Source organism: Elephas maximus, chromosome 1, assembly GCF_024166365.1.
Source record: "Elephas maximus indicus isolate mEleMax1 chromosome 1, mEleMax1 primary haplotype, whole genome shotgun sequence".
Taxonomy (NCBI): domain Eukaryota; kingdom Metazoa; phylum Chordata; class Mammalia; order Proboscidea; family Elephantidae; genus Elephas; species Elephas maximus.
In genome coordinates, this window is record NC_064819.1 from 220,589,924 (window position 1) to 220,616,385 (window position 26,462).

At 37.1% G+C, this 26,462-nt stretch overlaps 1 protein-coding gene across 6 annotated transcripts in view; it reads left to right on the top strand.

The window, feature by feature from the left end:
- TAB2 (TGF-beta activated kinase 1 (MAP3K7) binding protein 2) overlaps positions 1-26,462 on the top strand; it is an 85,474-nt gene that overhangs the window by 9,831 nt on the left and 49,181 nt on the right. For 2 of the 6 annotated variants that reach the window (XM_049904811.1, XM_049904650.1), the window contains exon 1: positions 19,902-21,374. The exons of 1 other annotated variant lie outside the window; for it this stretch is intronic. The gene's annotated coding sequence lies outside the window, so the exon portion shown is untranslated. Of the gene's footprint in view, positions 1-19,901; positions 21,375-21,822; positions 26,366-26,462 lie in introns of those variants that run through there. 3 more of the 6 variants (XR_007519762.1, XM_049904566.1, XM_049904725.1) reach the window with 2 other exon arrangements.

A 26,462-nucleotide genomic window follows, 5' to 3' on the forward strand; every position in this document is an offset into this window, starting at 1 on the left:
GTCAACATGTAATGTAAAGAATTATTTATATGTGTGTGAGACAAACATTTCATTTTCGTTTTGATCAAATACCATTATTTTGAAAACCTAATTAACAGATTTTCAAATCCTTTCAGTTGGATCATTTAATGCCAGTAATAATTAGGTCAGCAAATTAATTTTGCTTTTTCACATTTGAAACAGTTTACATGCAACAAAGTCAATAATAGATGGCAGAAAAATTTAAATGAAAGAAACCTCCCTTTAAAAGTTAATAATAATCAAACCTATGGTATAAAGCCTATTACGTAGATACTTGCTTCCTTGTTCTTGACATTCTATGGACTATTCTGTCTTTGATACATTCATACTAGTATGTCTTGATCATAGGTTTTTATTGATGGCTAAGTCATCACTGGAAGGTAATTATAGAGAAGATAGTAATATAGGCAAGAAAATTGTTGCTTTTTAAAAAGAATTCAGAACAAATTATGTGTTCCATTCTAATCCATGGAGCACAAGTTGTGGTGTAGTTGCTTGGTTAATTTTTTTTAAATAATATTTTATCAAGTTTTTGGTGAAAGTTTACACAGCAAGTTAGGTTCCCATTTGACAGTGTGCGCACAGATTGTTCAGTGGCATTAGTTACATTTATCACAATCAGTCAACATTCTCTCTCTCTCTCTTTAAAGTTTCTACATGTGCAATTTAGTGACATTGATTATATTCTTCAAGTTGTGCAACCATTCTCATCCTGCATATCTGAGGTGTTCCTCCTTCATTAACATAAACTCACTACCCCTAAGGTTCCCATCTAATCTTTTTTGAGTTGTTGTTGTAAATTTGATCACATATAGATGGATCTTAAGAGAGCATAAAGCTAAAGGTAGGCCTTTTTTTTACTAGTTAAGTTAAACTATTTGGTTTTAAGACGACTTCAGGGGAAATTTTTGGTTTAAGATGTAAAGATTATCTCAGGGCATTGGTCTCAGGGGTTCATCTGCCTTCCATGGCTCCAGGAAGTCTGAAGTCCGTGAGAATTTGAAATTCTTCTCTGCATTTTTCCCCTTACGATCATGAAATCTTTGACCAAAATGTTAGGTAACAGTAGCCAGGCACCATCCTGTTTTTTGGTCTCATGGCAAAGGAGGCAGTTGTTCATGGAGGCAGTTAGCCACACATCCATATTCTTCTCCTATTCCTGACTGTCTTTCTTCCTTTGTTGCTCCAGGTAGATACAGACCAAATGTTGTGCCTAGAATGGCTGCTTGCAAGTTTTTAAGACCCCAGGCACTATGCAACGAACTGGGAGGTAGAACAGAAGCATAAACATGTTATTAGGCCAAAAAAAAAAAAGTTACTGGGCCAATTAACTGGGATGTTCCATGAAACAATACCGTAAACCTCCAAATCAGGGAACCAAATCCCATGAGGTGTTTGGTTGTATGCTTGGTTAATTTTTAAAAGGCAGTTAGTGACCCGATAAACATTGGAGTCTGCCTTTTAGAACTTAAGCAGATGTGTGTAGGCATCATGGTTAAATAGTTACTACAGTTGAGGAGAGAAAATGTGTAAGGAAATATCTTAAGAGATCATTGTCAAATAAAAGTTGCTGGATATACAGGTTCTGTGTATTTGCATTGAGGGTAACTGTGACTGTTTACAAGTACCTTCATTTTACTTGACTGAGGTACTGTTTGTCACTTTAGTGACCAGAGTAGGTGATTTTCTAGGAAATGGGAAAATAAACAAGTAGAAATGAAGGTTTCAAAAGGAAATTTCCATTTCTACTTACAGTGATTCTGCTATTTTTACATATGAAAATGTATTGACACATATCAGTAGGGCTTTTGTGTCCTTCGAATGTTTTCTAGCTGAGATGATTGGTTGGCCCAAGTGAGGCATCCTCATTCTCTTCATGAGACTTTCCCCTCATTAACAGTGGCATGCCCTTATGGATGACTGTCCAGGGTCATTGCTTTAGTTCTGAGAGTAGAATAAGAATTACTCTTGGGAAAGTTACCTGGTTCGTGGGAGAATTGAACTGGTAATCTTAACCGAAGTAAGCAAAAGAATGAGTACTTCCGTTTTTATAGGAAATTCCAGGAGTTTCTTTCACGGGTCTTCAGTGACACATCTGTGTAGAATAGTCGGCTAACCCAAGAAATATTGCCCAACTCATTCTTCCGTTGTGTCTCATCTCTGTATTCTTTGGTTTTCAATCTGATTCACTTATCCAATAGTTTTGAGTTCCTACTGTGTGCCAGGTACTTTGCTGGGTGAAGGGGATGGAAAGATGTGTTCTTGTTCTCAAGAAACGTGTATACGAACAAGTATGGCATGCTATGACAAATGCTGTGACAGGGTTGCAAAAACCATTTTAGGAATCTACAGGAGAGAGTGTCTGACTCAGTGAGGGAAGAAGGGATGTGGCAGGGAAATTGTCATAAGAAAGGTGACACCTAATCTGAGTGTGAGTCAGATAGGCAAGGAAGAAAGGTACAAGTTGGGGATGGAGAGGCCGTTTCAAGCAGGGAGAACACGTGTAAAGGATGTGGGTGGTTAAGCACTGCATTAGCCCCTGGTGATGGATTAATAGGAAGAGAGGTGGAAAATTAGAAAGAAGACGGACACTGAACATACTGTATGCTATACAAAGGAGATTTTACTTCATCCTATAAATGCTGGAAGGCACTGATTAAATTAACATTTTAGATCTCTCTGGCTGCAGTGTAGAAAGTACTTTAGAAAAGAGGCAGGCTTGGGTGGGAGGGGCAAGCCTTATAACCATCTATTTGAAAGTTGATAAGGACCTGAATTAAGGTTGCAAAAATGGGGTAATTAAGAGTAGGTGACAGATTTGAAAAGAGAATACCAAATATGAAATAAAGAGAGGTAAAGAGTACACATGCCTGGTTTTGTGGTGCATAGTGGTGTTTGCCGTTTAGCCATGCAAAGACATACCAGGAGGAAGGAGTAACTAGGTTAGGAAGATGTTTGAGTTCTGTTTGTTGGTTTTAAGGCTTCTATGGAGGGAACCTTAATGAGTGGTGGATAAGGAAGACTGGAGAGGAATTGATGCCTCTGAATTACGGTGTTGGCGAAGAATATTGAATATATCCTGGACTCCCAGAAGAATGAACCAATCTTGTTGCACATAATTTGGACGTATTATTAGGAGGAACTAGCCCATGGAAGAGGACATCATACTTGGTAAAGTAGAGGGTCAGCGAAAAAAGGCGGACCCTCAACGAGATGGATTGACACAGTGGCTGCAACAGTGGGCTCAAGACTTAGCAATGACTGTGAGGATGGCACAGGACCAGGCAGTGTTTCGTTCTGTTGTACATGGGGTTATGAGTCGGAATCGGCTTGCCAGCACCTAACAGCAGTGGAGAGAGAGGGAGTCCCTGGGTGCTGCAGATGTTTTGGTGTGGTGTGCCCATGTGTGTACTGCACATGTCTTGTGACATTTCCAGAAACGAATTTCGGCCTCATTCACTTGTCCTCCCATATTACAGGTAAATTATATTCTGTTCATTTTCTTATTGCTTTTGGTCATAATTATATAATAAAGGTATAAGCCATGAATGGTCAAGAAGTCATGGATCAAGTTTGGTAGTCCCCTCGTAATCGAAAATAAGCAATCAGAACTGCGTTTGTTTCTATTTAAGTTGATAATTATAGCGCATTAGCTCAACAGTTGAATGTGAAAACCTTACGCGATTGTCTTAAGTGTGAAACCATTAAGTTATGTTAAAACCAAAACCAAATCTGTTGCTGTCCTGTCAATTCTGACTCGTAGCAACGCTATAGGACAGAGTAGAACTACCTACCTTTTGGTTAGCAGCCTGACTCTTAACCAACCACTGCGCCACCGGGGCTGCTTATTTCATATTCTAATTAATTATGTCTTCTTAGTGTCAGCTGAAGTCAGCAACATGTAAAAAAGGTTGGCATAGCGTGCTTTTGAAAATTACATGTGGGGGTCGCATGATTGGAAAAACGTACAACACATGGGCTATTTGCGTAAAGATACGGTACTAGCCGAAAGGTTGGCAGTTTGAACCCACCCAGAGGCACCTCAGAAGATAGGCCTGGCAATCAGTCTACGCCTGAAAGGTCATAGCCCTGAAAACCTTTTGGAGCAATTCTACTCTGCACACATGGGATTGCCCTGAGTCAGAATTGACTCAGCGACAAATAATGACAACAAAAACATGGAGAGAGAGGAGTCCCTGAGTGGTGCAAACGGATAATCTGCTGGGCTGCTAAAGAAAAGGTTAGAGATTTCCATCCTACGCAGGGACACCTCAGGAGACAGGCCTGGTGATCTACTTCTGAAAAATTAGCCATAGAAAACCCTGTGGAACAGTTTTATTCTGGCACACGTGAGGTCTCCGTAAGTTGGAATGGACTTGATGGCAACTGGTAACTAGTATGGAGGGAGAAAGAGGACTTTGCTTTTTATGCAGATGCAGATGCAGAGACCTTAAGGTATCTGGTGGGAGCATGCTTGCAATGTTCCAACATCTAGAAGTCCAGTGCAGTTGGAGCTGACTGAGGTAGGGGGGCAAGGGTAGATGAAATCTGAGTGTGGAGGAGGGGAGAGGTACTTTTCATATACGGTCTTACAGACCATGAAGGACTTCAGATTTTCTTCAGGGTGAGAAAGGAAGTCACTGAAAGGTTTTAAGACATGATCTGATGTACTCTTTTTTTCCTCATTTCTGAAAACATTATTTATTTATTGGTATTTGTGTGTGTGTGGTTCTGTGACATTGTATCATGTATATAGATTCGTGTAACCATCACAGCCAGGATGTAGAACTATTCTACCACCACAAGGAGACTCTTTATGTTACCCCTTTATAGTGACACCTTCCTTCTCCCCAACTGTACCCCCTGGGTCACTGATTTGTTCTCTATTACTATAATTTTGTCACTTTGAAAATGTTCTATAAATGGGATCGTGCATTACCTTTTGAGATTGGCTTTTTGCACTCAGAATAATGCCCTTGAGATGCATCCAGGTTGTTAGTATAGCAATAATTCATTCCTTTTTAATGTGGACAAATATAGCATTGTATGATGTACGACAGTTTGTTTAATCATTCCAGTTCGGAGCTATCGAAGTAAAGTTCCTGTGAACATTTGTATACAGGGTTTTGTGTGAAAATACATTTTCATTTCTCTAGGATAAATACCCAGGAGTGTGTGATTACTGCGTTGTGTGGAGAATACATGTTTAACTTTATGAGAAACTGCCAAACTTTTCCAAAGTAGCTGTACTATCATATGTTCCTACCAGCAGTACATGAGAGATCTAGCTTTTCCGCATCCTTATCAGCACTTGGTATTGTCAGCCTTTTATTTTAGCCATTATAGTAGTTGTGTATTGGCATCTCATCCTAGATCTGTTCAAGTCTTTTGTATATATTCTAATTGGATTTTGTTATTTTCTGACTATTAGAGAGTTCTTTATATAGTTTGAATATAAATCCTTTGTTGAGTACGTCGTATGCAAATATTTTCTCCTGGTCTTTGGCTTGTCTTTTCATACTACAAATGGGGTCTTTTGTAAAGCAAAATGTATTAATTTTGATGAAGTCCAGTTTATCTATATTTTCTTTTATGGATTGTGCCACTTAGTGTCAAGTCTTGAGAACTCTTTGCTTAACCTTAGGTCTCAAAGATTTTGTCTTGTTTTCTTCTAAACCTTTTTACAGCTGTAGGTTTTATATAAAGATCTATGATCCATTTTAAGTTAATTTTTATAAAGGTGGAAGGTTTAGGTTAAGGTTCATTTTTTTAGCTGTGGGTGTCTGGTTCCAATACTGTGTGTTCAAAAGACTATCCTTCCTCCATTAAATTACTTTTGCACCTTTGTCAAAAAGCAAATGGCGGAATCTGTGACGGTTTCTTTCTGGATTCTCTGTTCTGTTCCATTGATCTGTGCCTTTCTTTCCACCAGTACCACACCATCTTGATTACTGTAGTTATATAAAACCTGTTACCATTGAGTCGATTGCAAATCATAGCAGCCCTATAGGACAGAGTAGAACTGCCCCATAGAGTTTCCAAGGAGCGCCTGGCGAATTCGAACTGCCAACCTTTTGGTTAACAGCTGTAGCACTTAACCAGTACGCCACCAGGGTTTCCCCATAGCTGTATAGTAAGTCTTAAAATGTAGCATCCAACTTTATTCTTCTTCAGAATTGCTTTAACTCTTCAAATTCTTTTCTATATAAAATTTAGAATCTATAAAAAAACCCTACTGGGATTTTGTTAGGAAGTGCATTAAACCTATAGATCAATTTGAGGAAAATTGCCATTTTTATTTTGTTGAGTCTTTCAGTTTATGAACACAGTGTGTCTCTCCATTTATTTAGGTTGTCTTTGATTTCTTTCGTCAGCATTTTGTAGCTTTCAGCATAATAATCCTGTACATGTTTTGCTAGATTTATAGCTAGACTTTTTTTTTTTTTGGAGCAATTTTAAGTAAGTAGTATTGTGTTTTTAATTTTGGTTTCCACTTGCTCATTGTTAGCATGTAGCAGTATGGTCGATTTCTGTGGGTTAATCTTGTATCCCGAGACCATGCTAAACTCAATTCTCGGAGTTTTTTTGGTAGATTCCTTCGGTTTTGTAATGTGTCTGTGATGAATAGTTTTGTTTCTTCCTTTCAAATCTATTTCCTTTTCTTGCCTTACTGCCCTGGCTGGTACTTCCAGTATTGTATTGCATAGGAGTGGTGAGAGCAGACAAGCTTGTCTTGTTCCTGATTTTAGGGGAAAGCATCAGTCTTTCACGATGAAGTATATGTTAGCTGTAGGTTTTTTGTAGATGCTGCTTTTCAGGTTGAGGAAGTTCCTTTTCTATTCCGAGTTTTCAGAGAGTTTTTTTTGTGAATGGGTATTGAATCTTGTGTAAAGCTCTTTCTACATCAGTTGATATGATTGTATGGCTTTTCTTCATTAGGCTGGTAACTGTTGGTAACTTTTCTTTTTAAAGGTTCACTCTGGCTGGTTTGTGTGGAATAGACTATAGGGGTGGTACAAAGATGGAAGGAGGGAGACCATATGGAAGTTACTGCAATAATCTAGATAGACTATGCTGCTTTGGAGGGTGAGAAGAGGTCAGATTTTGGGTATGTTTCAAACCTTGTGTGGGCAGGAATTGCTGATGAATTAGATCCAAGGCCTAAAGGAGAAGTCAAGGATGATTCCAAGATTTTTGGACCAAGCAATTAGAAGTATGGAGTTGCTGTTGACTGAGTTAGGGAAGACTAGTGAAGCAGAAGGTTCGGGCTGGAATGGGCAATCAGGAGTTTCCTTTGGATATGGTAACTTTAGATATTTAACTGGAGATTCCGAGTAGCTGATTTGGTATCCAGAACGGAATTCAGTCAGATGTTCTGGCTAGAAATATAAATTTGAGAGTCATCAGCTGAGTTGATATATAAGAAATTATAGTGATATTTGTTAAAACTATGCGTAGCCTATTTCTGTTTGTTGTTGTTCCTAGATGCCATCGAGTTGATTCCAACTCATAGTGACCCTGTGCACAACAGAACAAAACACTGCCAGGTCCTTCTCCATCCTCACAATTGTTGCTATGCTTGAGCCCTTTGTTGCAGCCACTGGGTTCTTCCTCTTTTTTGCTGACCCTCTACTTTACCAAGCATGATGCCCTTCTCCAAGGACTGGGTCCCTCCTGATAACATGTCCAAAGTATGTGAGACATAGTCTCGCCATACTTGCTTCTAAGGAGTGTCCTGGTTGTACTTCTTCCAAGACAGATTTGTTCTTTCTTTCGGGAGTCCATGATACATTCAGTATTCTTCACCAGCATCACAATTCAAAGGCATCAGTTCTTCTTCTGTCTTCCTTATTCATCGTCCAGCTTTCGCATTCATATGAGGCGATTGAAAACACCATGGCTTGAGTGGGGGGTGGGGGTGGGGGCGGGCACCTTAGTCCTCAAGGTGACATCTTTGCTTTTTAACACTTTGAAGCGGTCTTTTGCAGCAGATTTGCCCAGCGTAATGCGTCTTTTGGTTTCTTGACTGCTGCTTCCATGGCTGCTGTTTGTGGATCTGAGTAAAATGGAATCCTTGACAAGTCCAATCTTTTCCCCCATTTATCATGGTGTTGCTTATTGGTCCAGTTGTGAGGATTTTTGATTTCTTTATGTTGAGGTATACTCCTTACTGAAGGCTGTGGTCTTTGATCTTCATCAGTAACTGCTTCAGGTCCTCTTCACTTTCAGCAAGCAAGGTAGTGTCATCTGCATAATGCAGGTTGTTAATGATTCTTCCTCCAATCTTGATGCCCCGTTCTTTTTCATATAGCCCAGCTGTTCTGTTTACTGTAATTTAAGGTTTATTAGCAAAAAGCCAAATTGTCTTAGTATGTAAAGAACTTTATGAAAGTTTAGATTGGCTTTGTTTATCAACAGACTATTGAGTATCTAACTTTAAATGCTCTAGAAATTTTGTATTTGGGAGACATTTGGAGACTGGTTGTACTATAATATGTATTTAATTATACTTATTTGATAGGAAGATGACTGTAATAGTGGTATAGACACGTGTGTCTTACTAATTTTAAGAGCTCTGTCCTAAATTTTATAAAATGAAGTAGCTTTACGAGTACTGTGAAAAGGAATTGACACTATTTAAGTGCCTGAATGGCTTTCTGTGTCAACATTTCTCTAGTAGTTAAAACAGAGAGGCAGATCAAAAACAGATGAAATAAAAAATAAGAATGCAAAATAGCTAGCAAGGAGAGACTTAGATTTCTTAGAGCCAGAAATAAATCAGTGAAAAAATTAATTTTCTGAGTTCCAGTCAGGAGTATTTACTTCATATTAAGGTATATTGCAAAATATTTTTAAAACATCACTGTTCTTTTCTTTTGTAACCAGTTTGCTCTAATGACATTTGTTTATTGATAATTTATATATTTCTAGCCCTTTGTTTTATTTTCCCCTATTGCAGGATTAGGGGCAGTGGCAGTGGCAGTGCCTTCCACACAGGAGACCCAGATTTGGTTCCTGACCGATACACCCCACGTGCAGCCGTCACTCATCTGTCAGTAGAGGCTTGCGTGTTGCTATGGTGGCGAACACATTTCAGCGGAACTTCCTGACTAAGATGAGCTAGAAAAAAGGGCTGGTGATCTGCTCCCGAAAACCAGTCAGTGAAAACCCCATGGCTAACAGTGGTCTGGTCCACAGCCAGTCACGGGGATGGCACAGGATCGGGCAGCCTTTTGTTCTGTTCTGTGTGGGGTCACTGAGAATCGTGTGTCAGCTCCATGGAAGCTAACAATTACAGGGTTGACCACATTGTATTACAAATTATCTGTTTACCTTTCAGTTTTTACCATTTAAGTTTTTTCCAGCATTAGTATAATGCCTTGGCACTGAGCTCTCAGTAAATGTTTGTGAATGAATGGATAAATGAGTGAATGAATACACACTCTACTAAAGGTCTACTAAAGCTAGTAAACTTGCTGCTTTTGGAAGTAAATGAGTTTTGAGATTCCAGAGTACTGATTATGTTCAAATGTCTTTTCTAAGTAGTACCAGTACCTTGACATTTTCAAAAAAGCATTCCACTCGTAGAGAGTTCACCCATACATAGCAACATTACTAACCCAAGGTCAGGGAAGCATACCCTTTGCTTTTTGTTTTTGTTCTTTTTTTCCTAGTGGTAATGGATTTACACAAATTCATGTAAACTTTGGCCCAGACTTCCTGTGTCCAACAGAGCACCAATTGCAAATGGTAGCCTGGGCTTGGAGTTTAGTCTAAATGTAGTAGCATGTCTCATGCCATACCCATTACCATTGAGTCGATTCCAACTTATAGGGGCCGTATAGGTCACGGCAGAGTAGAATGTTGTGTAAGGTTTCCAAGGCTGTAACCTTAAGGAAGCTGACTGCCACATCTCCTCGCGCAAAGTGGCTGGTGTATTTGAACTGTCAACCTTTCTGTTAGCAGGTGAGCACTTAACCACTGCATTACCAGGGCTGTTTAGCATGTCTCATAGGAAATTCTTTGCCTGCTTTTAAAAGAAAGAAATGTTCATCTATTTGCAACCTAGTCCTTCTCACAGTTTTCAAGTAGACAGAAATATAGGCCATGTTTCTTGTCAGTAGTAATTATACTTACAAAAGCATTTTCGTGTACCTTTTCTTCTTTGAGCTTTACAAGATGAATATACTCTGAACCTTTACTATTCCAGTGCCTATTTAAATGCCAGGAGAATATTTTTAAAGCCGTACTGTTATTTCCAAATCCCTTTTGTGTGTGTTTGTGTTAGTTCATGACAAATTAATAAAGTTAATAGGAAGAATAGAAGGCCTTGGTGGTTCAGTGGTAGAATTTCTCACCTTCCATCCATGAATTGGGCAGCTAACAACAACATGAGAATGGCTTTCTGTAATCTGAATAGGTGTGGGATGGTTTAAAAAAAAACTGTTGCTGTCAAGTCGATTCCAACTCATAGCGACCCTATAGGACAGAGTAGAACTGCCCGATAGAGTTTCCAGGGAGCACCTGGTGGATTCAAACTGCCAACTTTTTGGTTAGCAGCCGTAGCACTTAACCACTATGCCAGCAGGGTTTCCCATGTAGGTTTAGCAGAGTATATTTTTACATATGTATTTGTATGTGCTACAAGATATCCATGTATATAGTAGAGCATACAGGGGGGCAAAGTTATGATAACTCTTTAGCCATAACCAAACACGCTGAGGGACTAAGTCACTGGGCTTGAGGGCTCAGGACCATAGTCTCGGGGGCCATCTAGATCAATTAGCGTAACGTAGTGCATAAAGACAGTGTTCTACAACCTACTTTGGTGAGTAGCAACTGGGGTTAAAAGCTTATGAGCGGCCATCTAAGATGCAACTATTGGCCTCTTCCCGTCTAGAACAAAGAAGAGTGAAGGAAAACAAATCAAAGACTCAAGGAAACAATTAGTCCAAAGGACTAATGGACCACACAAACCACAGCCTTTACTAGCTTGAGACCAGAACTAGATGGTGCCTGACTACCACGACCAACCACTCTGATCAAGACCACAATAGAAAGTCCTGAACAGAGTTCATACTCATTAAAAAGACCAGACTCACTGGTGTGATAGAGACTGACTGGTGGAACCCCTAAGACTATGGCCCTTAGACACTCTTCACACCTGGAACTGAACCCACTCCTGGAGATCACCTTTCAGCCAAACAACAGGCAGGCTGATAAAGTGAACAGTAACACCTGTGAGGAATGTGGTCCTCAGAACAATCACCCATGTGAGACCCAAAAGGCAGGATTTGCCCAAAAACAAAGTTCAGAAGCAGGAAGGGGCAGGAAAGATGGGTGAATGGAAATGGGGAAGCCAGGGAGGAAGTAGGTAGAGTACTGTCACATTGAGGGGATTGCAGCTAATGTCAAGAAACAAAGTGTGTATAAATTGTTGAATGGGAAATTAATTTGCTCTATAAACTTTCACCCAAACCACAATAAAATGTTCAAAAAAAAAAAAAGTCACCCCAATTTGTAAATCATGTATTAAATAAACTTCTGTCGATTTTTATTATTGGTGTAATATATTTTTATTTTAACAAGCTTGATGAGGAAGAATGACTTAGACAAAGAATTAAGAAACTTGAGCGCTAGGAAAGATTAGATAGCCTTTGAGGGGCAATGAGTTTATGTTAATGGGGTAAGAACAACTCAGAACGGTGAGAATTGTTGCACAGCTTGAAGAATGTAATCAGTGTCAATGAACTGTACATGTAAAAACTGTTAAGTTGGCATATGTTTTGCTGTGTATATTCTCAACAAAAAAGTGAAATAAAAATTAAATTATATATTTAAAAAAATGACTTTCTCTGAGATTGTTGACACCAGCATAGGAAGAATGTAAATTGTTCAGTGCTCTGTTTTAGGCATCATGGGGAGTAAAGAAGGGGGTCTGTATAAATTAATCCTTATTCTAGTAGGAGAGAATAATATGTAGACAACTCATTCAGAGGTACCTACATCACATGGTTATTGGGTGCCTTAAATTAGTGATTCAATCGTAAATCACTTGGTCTACTGCTTAGCACATAAATGCTTAACAAATGGTAGCTTTTAATAGAAAATTTGTTGTTACAAAATTAGTATAAAAATACTAAACTTAAAACTATAATAATTATTACTCTTACAAGTTTTCATTTGACTTTCTTGATACCCGTTCTTTCCTACATTTTATCTAACTTTTCTGACTCCTTTGTTGTAAGTTCTTGGTGCTCGAGTATCCTCTTTTCCTGCTTTGCCTTTTTTCCATTATTCCCTAGCTCAGTGAGCGTCACCATCTTCTACTGAAATTCAGTACAATATAACTCTATAAAATCTCTTGGGTCTCTTGGGGAGGAAAGTGGCATACATGATCCGTGTTTTAGAAAGCTAGTAAGTTTGTTACTGCTATGAAATATAGCTTCGAAAGGCTTCAGGTGCCTAAACCAGGACCTTGTAGTGGGACTAGAGAGAGGATGAAGGCAAGAGATTTTTGTAGGAGTGATAAGTAGAATTTTGCCACTGATTTTATGTGGAGAAGAAAGCAAGAATTGAAGACCCTGAGATTTCTAGCTTCAGAATCTTGCTATTAATAATTAATACAGAAATACATTATTAGATACAAAGCAGTGAGTTGCGTTTTACACCAGTTGACTTTAGGTTGCTAGTGTGGCTGGGTCAGGCTATTTACTTGTTAGAGTTTCCTTCCTCCCCTCTCCCTTTCTCTCTTGCTCTCTCTCAGTTCCAGTTATTAGTCTGAAAACTTCTATTTAGGAAAAGTAATTTCTTTTTGGTCACAATCAGTAGTAGAGGTTGAAATGTGTGGAGAGCAATTCCTTGTTTCCTATCCACATTCCCATTATCCTCCACTTTTGGTCCCCCCGCCCCCTGGTGAAAAAGGCTATGTGGAGTAATATTTACCATCACCATTATTGCTGCCCCACCTCTAGGGTACTGGTAGATGTGTTTTTATATTTTTACATGAAATGAATAAGGTAACTTGGCAGAGCACTTTGAATAAAAACAAAGCTTCATGAAGTGTTTGTGATTAAAATATTAATCAGTGAGTAGAGTGGCACCTCATTCATCTAGCATCATCAGATAATAAGAATTCTACATAAGATAACTTTCTAAACAAAGCTTTGCATTTAAGCTTCACATGTATCTCTTTATAATGTTTTATATGATTTGTTGCCTTCTGAAATAGAGAACCCCACACATACTTATCCTTTTTTGGAAGATAAGAACAGCTGCTTCTTTCAGAGCTTCAGAATGGGAGTCAGGAGCCCCAGATTCTAGTCCAGATTCTGACACTGAGTAGTTACTGTTTGAGATACTTTGTTTTCAGCATTGAATCCCTAGCAGCTAGAACAGTGCCTGGCACAAAGTAGGTGCTTAGTAAATATTTTTGGAATGAGTCATTATTTTTATGTCTACTGTAGCACTCCTTTTCTCATTTGTTACTTGTAATTCATTGCTACCTAATAAATCAGCTCCCAAGATTTGAATATAATAGGCTTCAGACTAAGGCGAACTATACGCTTAATTTATAATGTCCGTTTGGGCTGCTTAGTGGCATTTCTGGCCTTCTCTTTAGATACTTTCTGGTGCTTAAAGTTGCCAGACAGTTTTACAGTACGTGATTTACTGATTATTGAGTTGTTGTTGTTGTTAGGTGCCATCAGGTCGGTTCTGACTCACAGTGACCCTATGTGTAAAGAAAGAAACATTGCCCGGTCCTGTACCATCATCGTAATGAGTAGGTATGTTTGAGCCCATTGTTGCAGCCACTTTGTCAGTCCATCTTGTTGAGGGGCTTCCTCTTTTTCCCTGACCCTCTACTGTACCAAGCATGATGTTCTTCTCCAGGGATTGGTCCTTCCTGAGAACATTATTATTGAGAACAGTTTCTTTACTGAGCACATTTTATGTCCGTGTATTTTGTGTAAGCAGTGTCCTATATGTAAGTACTTGGCCCATCCATGTTCCCAGAGATCTCATAACTTAGATGAAGAGGCACAGAAGTAGAACTATAAGAAAACAAATGTTGAGTCATAAAGCATTGGCCTACATATACATTAGGAGTTCTAGGAATAGAGAGATCTCTGTGACTTCAAGAAGGAGATAAAACCTGAATTGGCTTTGAAAAGCATTGAGGTCGAGAAATGACATTCTAAGCAAGGGCAATAACAAGGAAAGAAACCAGGTTGAACATGTTCAGACAAGCCTGACTGGATTCCTGTGGGTGCCGGGAGTAGCGGGCAATAAAAGTAGATGGATTTTAACCTAAGGTCTGCAACCTTGAAGGAGTCTGAGGATGGAGTTAGAGGGATCTGTGCATTCAGATGAGAGATATATTACTTCTTTATTTTCCCTAACTTCTTACTGAAATTTAGCATTTCCTTCCATTATGATTGTAAGCAATAAACCACCACAGTAATGTTAGCAGTACCTGTGACTTGGTTGTTGTTGTTAGGTGCCGTCTAGTCAGTTCCAACTCATAGCAACCGTGTGTACAACAGAATGAAACACTGCTCGGTCCTGTGCCATCCTCACAATCATTGCTATGTTTGAGTCCATTGTTGCAGCCACTGTGTGACTTCTTACTTGTAGAAAAATTGCAGATTTTTCATATTACACTACAGTTATGAAAAAAAAAATACCCCTATAATTACACATATTACTGTTTCAAAATTATGGTTGTTATTGGACTACCCTGCTAGATTTTGTTATGTTAAATGTGATATTTTAATATATCACAAATACAGGTTTTAAGAAAATATTTGGTAACTATATTTCAGTATAACTAGTTTTCTTTGTAATCCTATGTATTTTATGCATTTAAAACCATTCTGGGGCAATCTGTAGCTTTCTCCCAGACTGTAGCTTTCACTTTGACAGCAAAAAAAAAAAAAAAGCAACAACAGAGAGTAGAGGGGGAGCTAAGAACCTTGATCTAGTGGAAGCAAATTGAAGACGGCCTTGAAAACCATACTGAAGAGTTTTAGTTGAGCTAATAATCAGGAAAGGATCCTAGTAGATTTTGTTTGTTTTGTTTTAATTACAGAATAAGTATAAATTAATTTAGGAAATCTTTAAGTTTCAATAGGTTAAAAAAGGGAGGCACTCTTGGCTCATAACTATAGCTAAACTAAGGTTTAAAAAGGTAAGAAAAATTCACCTGTAATCCTACAACTACTGCTTTTAACCTTTTAATGTGTATCTGTGCCAGTTTTAATAAGTTCTTACGCAAAGGGTGAAATATTTAAGGTGGCTATGTAGGAACATTTTTTTTTTTATATATAGGAACATTTCTTAGTCTTTTGTGCTATATTTAATAGCTTGTAGTGGAAGACCTTGGTAACAGTGAGTTAAAGCAATGGGTCTGGCAATTTAGATGTTGGATGATCAGGGATAGCGTGCATGGTAGCAGTAGGGATGGAATTGGTGTTAGTTGCCGTCAACTTGATTCCTACTCATGGTGACCCCGTGTGTGTGTAGAATAGAACTGCTCCATAAGGTTTTCAAGGCCGTGACCTTTCAGAAGCAGATCGCCGGGCCTGTCCTCTGAGGCACCTCTGGTGGATTTGAACCACCATCCTTTTGGCTAGTAGTCAAGCGCTTAACCGTTTGTGCCACTGAGGGACTCCTGGGAATGAAGTATAATTGGCAATTCTAAGAGATATTTATTTGGAAAGAAGAAATTCTAAGACTTGATGACAAATATGGGGTCCGAAATGCTTAAAGTGTTGTAGGGGCGAGTATCAGGAAGAAAGTTAGGATAAGAATGGGTCCCTAAGTTAGGATTCTTGGAATATTTTATAAGCCGAAATACCTTATCTGAAATCCTGGGGCCAGGTATGTTTTGAAATTCAAAATTTTTTGGATGATAGAAAGATAACATGATTTTATACATGTAATATCCCAAGCAAGGTCTGAGGCACCAACCTGTAATTAAAAACACTACTATTTCTGCAGTGAAATGTGGAAATAATCACAGTATATGGCCTAAATAAAGCCTATAAATAGCCTCGCATCAGTTCAAGTAAGATTTTTGTTACCAGATGAGTTTTGACATGAAAATTCATGAAAAAATCTTTTCAGAACTTTGTAGACTTCAGAACTATCTACTGACTGGAACATCCAGTGAGTAGAGGCTTAGGAATTGTATGAGATTTGAAGGAGTTGGGAAAGGTCAAGGCACAGAAGAGTTAAGGTAACTTCAGTCTTCAGGCTAAAGAGAGTGTTGCTATTGGTGACAGAAACGGAGAAGTTGAGGGAGGCTAGTTTAAGGAAGAGTTTAATTTTAAACATAAGTACTTATAAGAGGAAAAAACCTCTTTTGCTTCACATTAGACTCCATCTTATTTTTCGTGTATTCTGTATCGTGGTTAAATCAGCTTAAAAATTCCAAAAGCTTGAAATGTTGGAGTAAAAATTTTCCTTTTAAAATGAGCGCTTGATTTTCAGCAATTATTAAGGAACCTACAGACTCAGATGTTGAGATCTTAAAGTACATGTTGGTTGTGAGTGGATGGAAAGGTATTCCTAGATAAATAATTGTCTCTGAAACAAAGTATATTTATATATCATAAACCTTATTTATATGCTTATATAGTTAGAAGTAGTAATTGTTGCACCAGCAGTGGTAGCTAACGTGTTAGCAGTAGTTACTAATGTGTTTTGAATACTTATCATGTGCGGGGTACTTTTCTAAGTGCTTTACAAAAGGTGATGTTAGACTAGGTCATGAATGACCCCAACCCAGGTGGGAAGCATTAGCATAGGCATGGTGTGATTTTGAGTTCCAGTTCACTTTGATAATCTAGAATAGAGATAACTAATGCACGAATATATAGGATTGGGTAGGTTTTGACTTTATTGCCATTCTGTGATTTTTTTTTTTTTAATCCACTGTGATAAATGGACTCATACGTTGAAATGGTCATATAAGTAAAATCTCTTAGAAATAGGAGCAACTCTTTAACAAAAATGAAGCAAGGCCCAATAATACTCTAAAATTTGTTTAATTTATAATTACTGTACATAAATGTACAGTAATTATAAATTACTGTACATTTATTAGTTTTATGAGTCATAAGTAATATGGAGACAAGCTTTGTCTTTATTAAACTTGTATTTGAATTCTGCTACTGACTTGTATGGTTTGAACTTTTAAGTTTTTCTTTTATTAATTTAAGGGTGTTAGACTAGATAATCTGTAAAGGTCCTTTCAGCATCAGATTCTGATTCTGAGTGTTTAAGTTTCATCAAATAGAATTGAAAATTTAAATTAAAATTTAAAGGAGATTCTCCTTAGATTGTGCTATAAATGTAGATAAGATGCCAGAAGAACAAGTGAAAGAATGAATGTCGTAACTTTGTGCCTATGCCATTTGACAGACGCTATTGTAAAGAAACTTAGAAATAAGGAACCTAGGGAACTAGAAGAATGCACAGTGTTGACCAGAAAAGGAGTTTTCAAGAAGAGAAAGATCAGCAGTGTCAAGCTAGTACAAAAGAGAGGAAGGAACTCTGGACCAGGAGCAAGAAAGCCATGAATACATTTCTGGCCCTAACTCTGCTGCTTATTGGAGGTTTGATAATCAATAAATTAGTTAATTATCTGAACCTTGCAAAATGGTAGCAATAACTAGAGCCTTCCTCAGTGGTTTTTCATGAGAATCAAATGAGGTGATGAGCTAGAAAGTGCTTCAAATATTTTATGAACATAAGTTATTGGGAAGAGGTAGATGAGGAATTGAAGAGGTTATTGGATATAGTGATTTGAATAAAACTATTATCAAGGGAGGTGCCTTGAAAACAGAATAAAACAAAATTGGGGGCATAGAGGTTTGGGGTTCAGTAGAGGTTTGGCAAGGCATGAATGGCAAGAGAGAGATGGCCTAGCATAGCATGTGCCTTACATTGCTATAGAAGTTTTTTGTGTACAAAAACTGCATGTTTTAGTTTAGTATGCCGTTTTTTGTTTGTGTTTCCTTCTAGACCGAGAGTGGGTAAAGTGGAAAAACTGCAGCTCATTCTCTTTATTTCCTTAGTGCCTTGAATAAAGTAGTACATTTTAATAAATAACCTTGTGAACAAATAAGTTGCTGAGTGATTTTAAGACTTAATTGGTAAGGAAAAATTCTGTGCTACGAGTGTGTAAATGGATGTGTGTTACAGGTAGGTTAGACTTACGCCTATTCATAAGTTAGTGATTGAAAAGAAAGGAAGATGGTTTGCCCAGAGAAATGTGAGAGAAGGGGATAGGATCTGGAACCACAAATGAAAATGCTAATCTTACTAATAAGAGACAAAAAAGCACCAGACCCAGAAGGTTTTACCACTGGATTTTTTTAAACTTCAGGTACCAGATAACTTTTAGACCATGGGGGAAAGAAGATAAGCTGCCTGATTATTTTTACAAAGCCATCATGACATGGTTAATAAAATATGAAAGAGTAAAAGAGACTACAGACCAATCTCACAAAAATTGGTGTAAAAAATGCGTGATAAAATTATCAGATGGAATCTAGCATTACATGAACAGAATAATACTGTGACCAAGTAGGATTCATTCTAGGAATGTAATGATAAAAAAAAAAAAAAGTATTAATTCATATTAGTAGGTAGTGGTGAGGTGTTAATATCTGAGGATACCAAAAAGGAAAAAAAAAGTCAACATTTATTGCCAGTAAGAATCCTTAAACAGGAAATTATATACCTAAGATTTTGTATAGCTGACTACAAGCCAGCATTTTGTTACTAGAAATGGTAAAATGCTAGAATTCCTATTTTAGTATTTAGTAAAATACGGAATTCTTATTAAAAAGTCATGAAATCTAAAAAGGTCTGGCCAAGTGTTACTGTTACATAATATTGTCTTGGAAATGCTGGCTAATGCAATTAAACCAACAAATGAAAATAAAAGGTGCAGCTATTGAAAAGAAGGAGGCAAATTCATAATTACTTGTACTTTTTTTTTCAATATTCTGTAACTGGAAAAGCCAAGTGAATCAACTGAAAAATTATCATGATTAATGAGATTTCAATATGATGTCTAGTTATAAAATAAAAATACAAAAATTAATGGCTTACCTAATGTGTTTTTGTTGATGATCTTTAAACTGAAAGCCCTAGCCGTATTGATTAGTGAATAGGAGCTTTTTTTGCCTTCTGGGGACTACAGTGACTTAATTTAATCCATCATCTGTAAATTGCAATCTATTTTGAATAAGACATTTTGCATGTTAACTTTTTAAAACTGTTTTAAAGTTATGACAGTGGATACATTTGGAGTGACTATAAGGAAATCTTTTTTTTTTTTTCTTTGTGGCTTGTGATAGTTACACTGTTACTTGGAAATGCCAGGGAAGGTGTAATCTGATCTTTTAGCCATATTTGGTAAATAATAATTTTGTGTAGAACCCACTGTTCTATCAGTAAGAGGGAAATTATTACCCAAATGTAAGGTTTTTTTCCCTTAAGATATTTTCTTACTTGAAGACCCAAGTTATATCATGTATTGATTGTTCTTATGTTTTTTTATAAAACACCATATTCCAGGTCTGTAACGTTTTACCAACAGATGTGTTAACAGAGCATTTTCTACTTTACTTGAGGGAAAAGAATTACATGTCTTCTTATTTACCAGCAATTTTCTTTATATCCTAAATGTAAATTGATTATATTTTTATTTATCATCCACTCTCATATATTTGCTTTGTAACTGTTCTGAAATCAATGTCGATAAATTAGTTATATCCCTTAGGATATGACACATTTGAGTTATTTTAACATTTTGAAGCCTGTGACCCAACTGTTGCTTTAGCTTATGTAAAAATTAGTATCAACTTAAGTATACTTACATGTTTAGAAAAGAGCATTGTGTTTCAGTCTTTAGTAATACAGAAAAATATTGAATACCTATTATATGCCAGGCTGTTAGTTGATTTATATACATTTTCTAATTCTTATGACAGTCTGGTGAGATGGATGGTGGAATCCCATTTTATAGATGGGAAACTTCTGCAGTTAATTTTAGACCAAGGCCATAATGAAGGCAAATTTAAACTCAGGTCTGTCTCTCCCAGAACTCTTTTCCTACTACCCGCTGTCACAGTAGGTGGAAATAAACATTTTTCCTAGAAACTGCTTTTACTTTATTTTGCTTTATTGTGTTGCTTGTTAATAGAATTACAGAGTGAAATTCTTTGAATCCTTGTCTTCAGCTTTTTTGGGATTTTTTGTTTGTTTTGTTTTTTGGTTCTGTTACACTTGTCACATTATCTGCCACCATTTGATAGCAACAGAGAATTCAGTTTGTTTGTCTCTCTGTTTGTTTGTTTGTTTTTACTGTTATGAATTAGTTTCTTAGAGAAACTGTTGAGGGCAGCAGCTTACCATGGATAAGGACATCATTTCCAGGTCCTGGTAATCTAATTAGTGGAACAGTCTTTCATTCTTAGGATCCTACCATTCTCTAGCCTTTATAGTTGTGCGTGCGTGCGTGTGTGTGTGTGTGTGTGTGTGTGTAATATGAACCAAACAAATTAAAAATAATTGAATCTATTTTGGTAATGGAAAAAAAAAGAATTTCCAGTGTGGTTAAGAACCACAATTTATGAGTGTTCTTTGCCTCCCTCTTTAAGAAAACCAAGTATTTTCAAAAATTGGAACTCGAAATTCAGCTTAATGCTTAGATGTATTTAAAGCATTTCCTCAGAGACCCCTGAAAGCTGATCATAGGAAATAAGGGGAGCAGGTAGAAGAGAAATGAGATGATGAAAGGAAAGCACAAAATGGCCTGAAAATGATGAGTTTACAATTCAGATTTTACCAATAAACATGGATTTTGTTGTTTTTCTGTTACAGTTATTCTGTGATTCCGTATTGGATAGTCTGTCATTAGAAGCCATTAGAGACTTCATAAAAGCTACAGGTTCAATTTCTAGAATTGGGTATCCAGAATAAAGTGGGATGGATTAAGAGAATGATTTAACTAGTTAATGTAAATAGCATCGTCTGGTAACTTGAGCAACCCTTTTCCCACTTCAGAATATTTTATATGAGAGGCTTTGGGGACTACCTCACTGCTGTTAGATCTCATGATGTTATCTAGTCAAGTTTCTTGTCTGCCTACCTCTAGTTTACTCTAGTTTCTCTTCTGCTTTCAAGGCTCCAGACCCAGTTCCTGGACCTGCCCTGGAAAAGAAGTATCCAGTAGAGATGAGCTCACTGCAGTTACTTAATTAAAAATTTGTAAGCTACAAAAATGGCAATGGGCCAACCAAGAACAGCTACAATTTGAATTTTTCTATTTCCAGGTATGCTAAAAGTCCATGGCACCAGTCAAGCTTAGCCTATGTAACTGCGTATTACTATGAAATCCGTAATAACCAAAACTTCACTTTTAAAACTTGTGGTCATCTTGCTTTAAAGTAAAATAACAGCCCTAACAGCTAGGTAACATGCAGCTAGTATTGACTTTAACACACCTTTTGCCTAAATATTTCAAATTTAACTTGTTTGCTACTAGTAGCAAACTAATACAGAACAGTTCAGGAAAAATAAACTTAAAGTGCTGCTGAGTTAAATGATACAAAAAATACTTTGGTCTTCATTGAAAAGTAAACTTAACAATGACAAAACTATCTTTTTTTTTTAAAAGTCCACATACAGTACTGTATAAGTGGTATAGGAAATTAGATGGAGGAAATTAATTCTCCTTCCTGAGAACTTTAACTATTATTACACCACAAATGCTTTCACATAAAGAGTGAATATAATCTTCAGTAATTGGAAGTTATAAGTAAGATTTTTGGGTAGAACCAAATAATGTAGTATAGTAACTTTTAACTGAAGAATTTAATCATATTTTTAATTTTTTAAGTATGGAGCTAATATTTGATAATTTATTGCTTATTGCTCAAAATAAGCCAGACAAGAAAGTCTTAAGTAGTTGAAATTGTCCTGGAATATAACAGCAAAACTAAAAACAGGTTGCCTAATGCCTTAGATGTTAACTGAAAGAAAACTCAGGAATGGTTAGAGAGCCAAGGTCAGCTAGCTTTTAAGGACATTTTTTTTCTAATTTGTGTAGTTTTAGAAACAATCTATAAAATGTAACTATTTACTAAATGGGTAGATAACCATACATGTCTTTTAATTTTAAAGTTCAATTCAGATAGGTTAGAGGTTACCCAAAATCAAATGGAGGAATCTTATATCCCATTTGTGAATTTAAAAGGTGATTCTATTAATTTATTCTTATATTCCCTCCTCCAGGGTTCATTCATATTATTTAATATCAGCCAATCTAGCTAGGTCACTGAATATTGCCCACATTTTTTTATATTGAAAGTATTATCTCTCACTGAGTGTTGAATTAAGGCTAGAAAAGAAATCTACTAGTAGAGTTTTAGAATCATTACACACTTAGGCAAATTAAGGGGGAAATTAAAGAGGAACTGTGTATTTATTTAAAATTTTATTATTACCAGTAGTGCTGTTAGTAATGGTGAATTTTTTCTGTGTTATTGAGTGCAAACTGTGTGTAAAACACTGCTAGAAACAGTAGAGATGCGGAAATCAGTAAAACCTTGCTTTCAGTGAACTTACAAATAATATGAAAGATAAATGCCAAAATACAGGTGTAAACAATGTACTTGAGATTTCTACAGAGAATCAGCTTTGTGGAGAAGGTAGTATTTCTACTGAGCCTTAAAGGGTAGGTAGGTTAGAGAGAGTGGCAAGAGCATTTCTAGGTTATGGGTATGAAAGTAGGTAATATTTTCTAGAAATGGTGAGCAGTCCAGTGTGCCTAGAGTACAGAAGGATAGGATAGGCGATGTCATACATGCTCTTGAATGTCAGGTGAAGGGGTTAGACTTAATTCAGTGGGTGATGGGAATCCGTTGAAGATTCTTAACACTGGCACACATAAGTCTATGAGTTTTTTGAAAAGGTAACTGTGGCAGAGTGTGAGGGTTGAATTGATGAAGTTGGAGATTGGGCCGTACTAATACCTAATAAAGGATGACATTTATGGTTATATGTCAGGTATGAGGTGAAGAGTTTTATCTGCAGTTTCTCATTTAATCCTTTTTTTTTATAAGAGTGCTGTGAGAAGTAACAAATAATGCATGTTAACCATTTTAGCACAGGACCTGGCCTGTAGTAAGTGCTGAGCCAGAATGATTATACTACAAGTTCAGAGAAAACAGTATGCCTTGTCCACCTTTGTGTATGATAATTTTCTCTAAGGGTATTGTGTTCAGGGGGACTCCTAAGCTTAAGATATTAACCATAAACTTACTTCTTTTTCTACTACCCCCTACCTCTTCCTTATAAACACACCACTTGGTTGCTTACTCAGCTTGAGGGCTTGTGTATTAATTCACCTTGAGTTAGCCTTTGGATGAAAAAAGTTAACTGGCTTTTTTGTTTTGACAGTGGATTATACGTAAACCCATAGGGAAAATTTTAACTAGAATGTAACTGTGAGTCACAGCTTTTAAATATCCTGATAATTGATAATTGCTGCAGCTGTTAGTTATGGATCAGTAACAGTTTCAGTGTAAATAAGATAGACTTTGAGTTATTTGAAAGTACCTGTGGTTGGGTAAGTATAATTCTATTCTTATTCTCCTATCCACATATCACAATGCAAGTCATGTTATGGGGAAATACGTAGGGCATAATTTTATAAGGAAAACATAAATTCCGCTCAAATTACCTTTCACTTGTTTATGCTTAATTATACAAGTCGTATATGAAAATTCTTATGAAAAAATTAACACTTTATGAAAATGGCTAAATCTCCTTTGACCACACTCTGTCCATGGGTCCCTCTACCAAACCCCCACCCCAGATAATCACTAGTATGTATACTTTCAGAACTTTTGCTTTGCATTCATACAGACATACCTGTTTAAAATAAATCATGGTCTGGTTTTTTGTTTGTTGGTTTTCTTACACAAAAGGTGTTATATGTGGATTCTGCATCTTGCTTTTTTCAGTCAGTAATATTTGATATCAAACAATATCATTAATGTCACACGTGTGTAAAATTTTGCTGAAAATAATTCAAAAATGGTTGCAGCAGTACCTCGACAGGCAACTGCCAGAAATTCAGGCGAGATTCAGAAGAAGATGTCGAGCAAAGGATATCATTGCTGATGCCAGATGGATCTTGGCTAAAAGCAGAGAATACCTGTGCTTTACTACCTATGCAAAGGCATCAACTGTGTGGATCGTAACAAATTATGGATAACATTGCAAAGAATGGGAATTCCAGAACACTGAATTGTGCTCATGAAGATTCTATATGTAGACCAAGAGGCAGTGGTTCACATAGAACAAGGGAATACTGTGTGGTTTAAACTCAGGAAAGGTGTATGTCAGGGTTGTACACTTTCACCATACTTAGTGTATATGCTGAGCAAATAATCCGAGAAGCTGGACTATCTGAAGAAGAATGTGGCATCAGGATTGGAGGATATGCAGATAACACAACCTTGCTTGCTGAAAGCAGAGAGAACTTGAAGCGCTTACTGATGAAGATCAAAGACTACAACTTTCAGTATGAATTACACCTTAACATAAAGAAAACAAAAATCCTCACAACTGTGCCAATAAGCAACGTCATGATAAACAGAGAAAAGATTGAACTTGTCAAGGATTTCATTTTACTTGGATCCACAATCAATGCCCATGGAAGCAGCAGTCAAGAAATCAAATGATGCGTTGCATTGGGCAAATCTGCTGCAAAAGACCTCTTTAAAGTGTTTGAAAGTGAAATGTCTCTTTGAGGCCTAAGGTGCACCTGGCCCCGGCCACAATATTTTCAGTGACCTTATATGCATGCAAAAGCTGGACATTGAATAAAGAAGACTGAAGAAGAATTGATGTCTTTGAATTACGGTGTTGACAAAGAATATTGAATATACGACTGCCAGAAGAATGAACAAATCTGTCTTGGAAGAAGTACAGCCAGAATGCTCCTTAGAAGAGAGGATGACGAGACTTCGTCTCACATACCTCAGATATGTTATCAGGAGGGACCAGTCCCTGGAGAAGAAAGGACATCACGCTTGGTAAAGTTAGAGGGTTAGCGAAAGAGAGGAGACCTTCAGTGACATAAACTGACTCGGTGGCTGCAACAGTGGGCTCAAACATAGCAATGATTGTGAGGATGGTGTAGGATGTTTTGCTCAGTTGTGCATAGGATCGCTGTGAGTTGGAATCGACTTGATGGCACCCAGCCAGAACTCAGTTGCATTTATGTGTTGCTGTGTTTGGCTTCCCCTACTAAAATGTAAATTTCCTGACCATAGGTATCTGTGTTTTTATTTTAGTATTTTCAGCATTCATTCTAGCATAGTACAAGTAGTAGGCAATCAGTAACTTTATTGAGTAAGCAAAAAACAATGACAACAAAACATATAGTACTATAGTGAAACCAGTCCAAATGGATGCATATAATTTTTAAATGGCTGATTTGACTGATTATTAGTAATTAAAGGTTATAAGAAAATAAATAATATCCATTTATACTGCCTAACTCATAAACTTCATTGCACACCCAGTGGCAACACATCACACACACAGACACCCCAGGTGGCCAGCCGTCCACTGTGGGGAGAAGTCAGCTGAGGACCATGAAGTTAGAAAGTGGGCAGAGTTAGATGAGATGAACAGGAAAAAACATGGAGCCAAATAAGGAATTGAAACTGCATGGGGATTAGTTGGTGAACCTTCTCATACCTTTCTCAACCCTTATATTAAGATGCCATTTTAAATTAATGTGTTAACCAAATAATTTTTACCCTTCATTGAGTTAGTTGTTTATTATGAATGTTTATAGCCAATGTAGCGGAAACTGGTTCTCTGAAGCAGTTTCTTTTTTCTTCTGTTTCCCTTTCACCCATAAATAGGAACTTACTATCCTACTTAGCTTCTGTTTTCTTTTAAAGATGATAATTATACATAGGATGGATTATCCAAAATTGTCAGTGAAAAAAACTCTGAAAGGTAACTTTCCATCTTAAAGTCTTCATGTATCAGAAAATAATGAAGTGAATTGGAAAATACACACAAGGTTTGTTGTTGTTAGTTGCTGTCAAGTCAGGTCCGACTCACACAAGGTAGTCAGTTACATAATATGTTTTGATGAAGTATAACCATTCTATCTCAGATTTACTACGCTTTTCTTGATCCTTAGAAAATGGTAGCGCTCACCACAAAACCACAACACTGTACGTAAATTGCCAAGTGCAGCTGACTTGCACATTCCTTTTAGAAGAACTTATAACTGGTAAGCCTTTTACCATAAGAAATGGTCAAAATTAATGGGCTGCAGGCAATGCATTATATGAGAAAATTGGGGAATTTTCTGTCTTTAAGAGAAGTAT